We start from the raw sequence: 6,421 nt of genomic DNA, 5'->3' as shown, positions 1-6,421 counted from the left end.
CCCCTGGGGGCGCCGAGGAGAAGCGCTCTGCTGACGTCACCGTGCGTCCGGGGACCGTGTGTTGCCTGCGCCCTCAGAGGCGCAGCTCTGGAAGAGGGGCACCCCCAGGTGCAGCTCCGGAAGAGGGGCGCAGTGGAGACGGCTTCTTATTCAGAGAGAGGCCTTCGGACCGGAGCCGCACGGACGTGGCCACGTTTTTGCTGGTTTGGTCTCAGGGTGAAAACATTGTCGCCCCCCCATCCCTGCACCCCCAGATGGATGCGCAGTTGAGCAGGAACCTCAGACACACGGGTAGCTTCTCAGTCCGCGTGCGCCCCGCACAGGATGCGCACCCGCGCTCCTGGGAAAGCTCACCCCAACCTGCGCGCAGCAAGCGATGCCCGGCCGGGTCGGCCTTTATTATCTTGCAGCGCCTTTTATTTTTAATTTTTTTGGATTTCGGTGTCGGGGTCGTGTTGGCTTCATGCCATCAGTTGGGATGTGCTTCTTTCTATGTTTTCGAAAAGCTTGTGAATTAGTAGTGTTTCTTCTGTGAACATGACATAGGATTTCAGGGGCGTCTTTGTTGGGTGATTGGGGAAACGAAGCCTGGTGTGTCCATCGGTCCAGCCGCCGCGGGGCTGCTCGGGCGTGTCGTTCTCCGTGGTCCCTGCCAGGTCCTGTGGGGGGTGGTCGCTGCCCCGGTCTGCAGGAGGGAGGCCTGCTCGGCCCTCGTGCCCCGGCTCAGGTCTGGGTACAGCGCCAGGGGCTCCCCTGTGTGTGGCTCCCAGAGGTGCTGTCCCCTCGCACTAGTGCACGTTTGACTTTAAAAACCAGGGGCGGCTCGATCCCCATTTCCCTGCCAGCTTCCGTTTCCCTGCCAGCTTCCGTGGCATCTGGGGAGCCCTCCCGGGAGGCAGTGTTTGAGTCCTGCACCCAGGGCTCCTGACTTCCCTCCCATTTTGACTTAGTTTGTTGCCCCGTGACCTCGGTTGTCCCATGAGTGCAGAAGTTGTGATTCCGTAGGTCATCCATTTGTCCTTCTTGTCACTGGGGGAATGACCAGCTATTGGGCTTTCTATCTCTTAAATGGGAGCTTGAAGTCTAATCATATCATTGCTTTTTTAAATTCTATTTTTTTTAATTTATTGATTTTTTACAGAGAGGAAGGGAGAGGGATAGAGAGAAACATCCATGAGAGAAACATGGATCAGCTGCCTCCTGCACACCCCCTACTGTGGATGTGCATGCAGCCAAGGTACATGCCCTTGACCGGAATCGAACCTGGGACCTTTCAGTCCGCAGGCCGACACTCTCCACTGAGCCAAACCGGTTAGGGCGAATTCTATTTATTTTTTAAAAATATTTTTATATATTGTTAAAGCTGTGATACTTTTCACATGTTTTTATCCATTTCAGAGAGGAAGAGACAGGGAGAAAGAGACAGAAACATCAATGATGAGAGAGAATTACTGATTGGTTGCCCCTACCGCGCCCCCTTCTGGGGATGGAACCCCAAACCCGGCCATGTACCCTGACCAGGAATTGAACCTCCACTTCCTGGTTCATAGGTTGATGCTCAACCACTAAGACACATTGGCGGGGCTCTATTTATTTTTTCTGTTATTGATTTATTTAAAAAAATTTTTTACACATTTACAGTATTTATTGAAAAAATTTGCATAAAGTGGACCCAGGCAGTTCAAACCCATGTTGTTCCAGGGCCAACTGTATAATTAACTAGTTTATCTTTCTTCAGTTTTTTAGATGGGCGTAAAATTGAGTACTCCAATCTTTGCCATGGATCATCAGACTCTACAACCAGGTGGGCAGCATGAGCCCGTGTGATGACCAGCGCTGATCCACTGTCGGTACCTGGAGTGCAGTGTTGAAAGGATCCTGAGGCTGAGCCCAGGCTGAGTGGTAGAGCGATGTCTGCTGTACGAGGGACAAGAAGAAAATAAAGGGCAATGCCAAGTCTGCATTAGAGCCTCGGTACCCACGCTAACAGGTAGTGAGCCACCTCCCCCACCCTTGTCCTGAGCATTCTGTCTGTTCAGTTTGCCTGTTTCGTTGTATCTATTATTATTTGTCTGTGTGCCTACCTTTCGCAATTGGGAGTCTTTCCTTTATTGTATTCTGAGAGTCTGACACACAGTAGGTGCTCATTAAATATTTGTTGAGTGACTTGCTCTCCCTAACTGGTCTCCACATGTGGAATCCACAATTCCTCTTCTCTAGCGTCAATCATTTGCCTTGCTGAGTTCCAGCGTGTAGAATTTCCTTGATTCTCCTGGTCTATCCCTTCTAGGAATTTAAAAAAAAAAAAAAAGCACAGGTTTAGGTAAATATTTATAGCCTACACTGTTTTTAGAGAAATGATGATCTAGTATAAGTACTTTCCTCCAGTTTGATTTTCTTATCTAATATTATATCTTGGAGATCATTGCACAGTCGCAGGCAGCAATATTCTTTTTCTCTCAAAGTTGCACATCATGTGTTGTCCCACAGTTTATTCAGTTATCCTTCTATTTCAGGTTGTTTCCATTCTTTTGCTTTTATAAGTAGTGCTGCACACACCATTGCTTATTATTCTTGTACTTGACTTCTTACCTTTAATCCCTCTTTCTAGGTTTAATCCCTCTTTCTTTTGCCTTTAATATGGTCGTGTCTTGTGGTACTCTGCACCCAGAATTCCACTCATTTCTTCTTGGTGAGTTGGACGTGGAAGCCAGGGGCTCCTATTCAGTTCACAGCCCCCTTAGGGTCTACACAATTTCTTCACGGTCCTCAAAAGCCACAGCAAGCAAGCAAACAAACAAACGAACCCCCAAACAACCAATAAAACCACCAGACAGTTCTTTTCCGTAAGTAGTCAGGTCCTAACAACCTAAGAAGTATTTGTGTTTTAACAATTCAGTAGCCATTTGAACAGATAAATTGAAGTATAAAGTAACATTTTCATTGTATTTTTAAATGACCACCATTACTTCTTGGATGCGTATACCCATTGGGCACCGCATAACTTCTCAAACCCTGGCACCACCTCCCTCATTTCCTGTTCCTCATTAATTTCCATGAGGTACTGTTTTTCACCCCAAAGCCAGCTTTGCAAATATATGACATCATCAGTCAAATATAGTGCTATCAAATGTTGAAACTGCTAATAACTTGAACAGCCAGTTTAAGCCATGTTCAACGCATGTCATGGAGCACTGTTCCCTTTGAAAATGCACAGAGCCCCACGGTGCCCCCGTGAGTCCCCTCTGACACCCCAGGCCCTTGAGTGTGCATGTGGGAATCCAAGCCGTGCCATCTTGCTGCTGTCATCACCTTGTTGGGTTCATTTCCTGTTTCCAGCCACTTTTTTTCAGTCCCAAGCAGTTGGTCTTGGTGTCTCTGAGCCCCTCCAGAGGACTAAAAGCTCCAATAGGGAACACTCACGATCCACATGCGGCTCTTTGGCCTCTTGAGTGTGGCTCTTCCACAAAATACCACGTGCGGTCGCGCATGTACAGTGCGATTGAAACTTCGTGGCCCATGCGCAGAAGTTGGTATTTTGTGAAAGAGCCACACTCAAGGGACCAAAGAGCCGCATGTGGCTCACGAGCCACAGTTTGCCGACCACTGCCCTAGACAATTACATAATCTGGGACCTAGAATACCTTCCCTTCCAGGTTAGCTTTCTTCACATTGCACAGTCACAGCATACTTTCACTGATACAGTCCCACTTTATTTCCCATTTCCTGTTACCATGCTTCTACCATTTTGTTTTCCCAATGACCCACTCACCTACCACCTTCTTACTTCCTTGTCTCTTTAATCACTGCCTCCTCCGTTGGAAAACAGTAGTTTCCTCATCTCTATTAACACTTCTCTGCACTCCTAAACTCCACATTTAAAATCCTCTAAGAAATCTTATGAGTACATTGCTTCTTACCACCAGCAGATGTCACTGAATGCAGAGTTGGGAAGCAGTGTGTAGTCACACGGGAGATGTAAAAACCTAAAAAGCAGGGATAATAGTACAATATCATTTGAAAGCATAGCATTTTTAGCATTTATTAACTTCGTTTTAAGAATAATTTTTTAAATTATGATTTTATATACCATCCTTTTGAATAATGGTCATGGTTAACAACCTGCTTATAAAATTCCTGGAAATGTCACTATCAGCTAGGGAGCTGGCTCCAGCCACCGTGCCTCCTATGGCTAAATTTTCAGTTAGAGAATCAAAGGGTCAAAGGACATGAGGCATTTTGGGCTCATGTTTATTTTGTCAGGTTGTAGCTATGTCATAAATTTTCCTTTGTCATTGTTATTGCTTTTGCCTTGATTTTTATTTCGATCTTTGATTGCCCATTGGAGCTTGAAGTCAGCCCGGGTGGGAGTATGTACACCACTGAGACTGGCAGCTGAGACAAGTCGGGCGTCTTTCACTCTACGTTGTTGATAAACATCATTAGCACACTACTATTCTGCTTAGGATATAATTTTAAAGTAAAGTAAAAAGCTACGTGGAAAGAGGGGGGGCAGGAGAGACAGAGAGACGGCCGTAGTGATTGGTTGCCTCCTGGGTTGACCCTGCAACAGAGGTCCGTGCCCTTGACTGGAATCAAACCTGGGTCCCTTTACTCCATGGGCGGACGCTCTATCCATTGAGCCAAACTGGCTAGGGCTGTTTCTGTTTTGTTTGTTCATTTATTTTGTTTTTTAGATTCCACATATAAGTGAAATCATATAGCATTTGTATGTCTATGACATTTAGTATAATACCTTCTTGGGCCACCCATGTTGTTGCAAATGGTAAGATTTCATCCTTTTTTATGGCCCAGTAATATTCCACTGTATGTACACCACATCTTCTTTATCCACTGGTCTACTGATGGGTACGTGGGTTGCTTCCCTAGTTCAGCTACTGTAAATAACACTACAGTGAATATAGGGGTGCATATATCTTTTCGAATCAGTGTTTTGGATTTATTTGGATCTATACCCAGAGTGGGATTGCTGGATCAGAAGGTAGTTCTATTTTTAATTTTTTGAGGAAACTTCATACTGTTTTCCGTCGTGGCTGCACAAATTTGCAATCTCACCAACAGTGCACAAGGGTTATCTTTTTTCACATCCTTGCCAAAACTTGCTGTTTGTTGATTTGTTGATGATAGCCATTCTGACAGGTCTGTAACTCAGTTCTTGTAACAACGCTATGAGGGCTAAGTGCACTTAGTATTGCCCCACTTCACAGATGAGGACACAGTGGGGTTGGTTACTTGACCCAACAGTGTGCAGTCGGTACATGGCAATGGAGCAATATGGACAGAGGCAGCCTGGATCTGGCCTAGACTCCTGATCTGTAGTCCAGGGTTTATTGCCTGTTGTCTTTGGGCGTCAACTAAAAACAAGTAATAAAACTACACGAGGAAGGCCTGGCTGGGAGGAACTCGGAAGCAGTTAAATTATTTCTGCATCTTTCTCTCTTTACTTCTTTTTACTTCTGACTCCACCAGATGAAGAAGGAAACAGTTTTCACATGGTTTCGGGGAAGGTTGCTGAGTGTTCAGACGGGATAATTGGTACTAGACAAGTATCCTTACAAGTGAATATATTTAAAATGACAATAGACATTTTATAGTAAACCAGAGGCCCGGTGCACAAATTCGTGCACTGGTAGGGTCCAGCTGGCCTGCCCAATGGGCACCATCGGGGGTGGGCCAGCTGGGGCGAGGGGCTGCGGGCGTTTTGGTTGTTCTGCCGTTTAGCCAATTTGCATATTACTTTTTTTATTATATAAGATATTTAAATACACAGCTTTAATTTGTTATTTTTAAAAATGAAGCTGTTAGGAAAATAAACTTACAGTATTTAATATTTAACAAAATGTAGGTTATATGACTACCACTACATAATTTTTAGAATGAACAAGGAACGAATTATGTTGGTTTTTGAGGCACAAGGGAAAAAACACAATATGTGAGAGTCTGATTTGACATCTTTCATTTCACATTCGATTTACTTGAAATGATCAAAGAGGACCAATTTTGAAAATATATTTGAGAATGTCAGACTTCATCAATTTTCCCCAAATTGACTCTAAATATTTTGATATTTAAAGTATTTTCTCTTGAATCACCGATTGTGCCCTGACCGGGAATTGACTAGCAGCCCTGCCCTGATCACCCCGATCTGGGTGGGCCACCTGGATCCCACCTGAACATGAATTTGTGCACCGGGCCTCTACTAAACATATAATGATATCAGTAGATGTTGAAATCTGGTCCTTACTAGTGACCTCCAGGTTCATAGGTCCATGCTCAACCACTAAGCCACACCAGCTGGGCTAAAGTGCAATTCCTTCAAATTCACCAAGGATATTTATAAAATCTGCCTATAGTAAATGAACTAAAATTTACTATTTAGCAACAGATGAGTCTTTAAAAG

General features: G+C 44.8%; 1 long non-coding RNA gene across 2 annotated transcripts in view; it reads left to right on the top strand.

Moving 5' to 3' along the window:
• The first annotated feature begins 25 nt into the window (after positions 1-25).
• LOC107183644 overlaps positions 26-6,421 on the top strand; it is a 7,657-nt gene continuing 1,261 nt past the window's right edge. The window contains exons 1-2 of one of the 2 annotated variants that reach the window (XR_001514430.1): positions 26-193; positions 1,739-1,990. This is a non-coding gene — a long non-coding RNA (uncharacterized LOC107183644). Of the gene's footprint in view, positions 194-1,639; positions 1,991-6,421 lie in introns of those variants that run through there. The other variant, XR_001514429.1, reaches the window with a different exon arrangement.

This window comes from Myotis davidii, unplaced genomic scaffold (genome assembly GCF_000327345.1).
Source record: "Myotis davidii unplaced genomic scaffold, ASM32734v1 scaffold221, whole genome shotgun sequence".
Taxonomy (NCBI): Eukaryota; Metazoa; Chordata; class Mammalia; order Chiroptera; family Vespertilionidae; genus Myotis; species Myotis davidii.
Note: the sequence above shows the minus strand (reverse complement) of the source record. Positions and strands in the feature narration are given on the sequence as shown.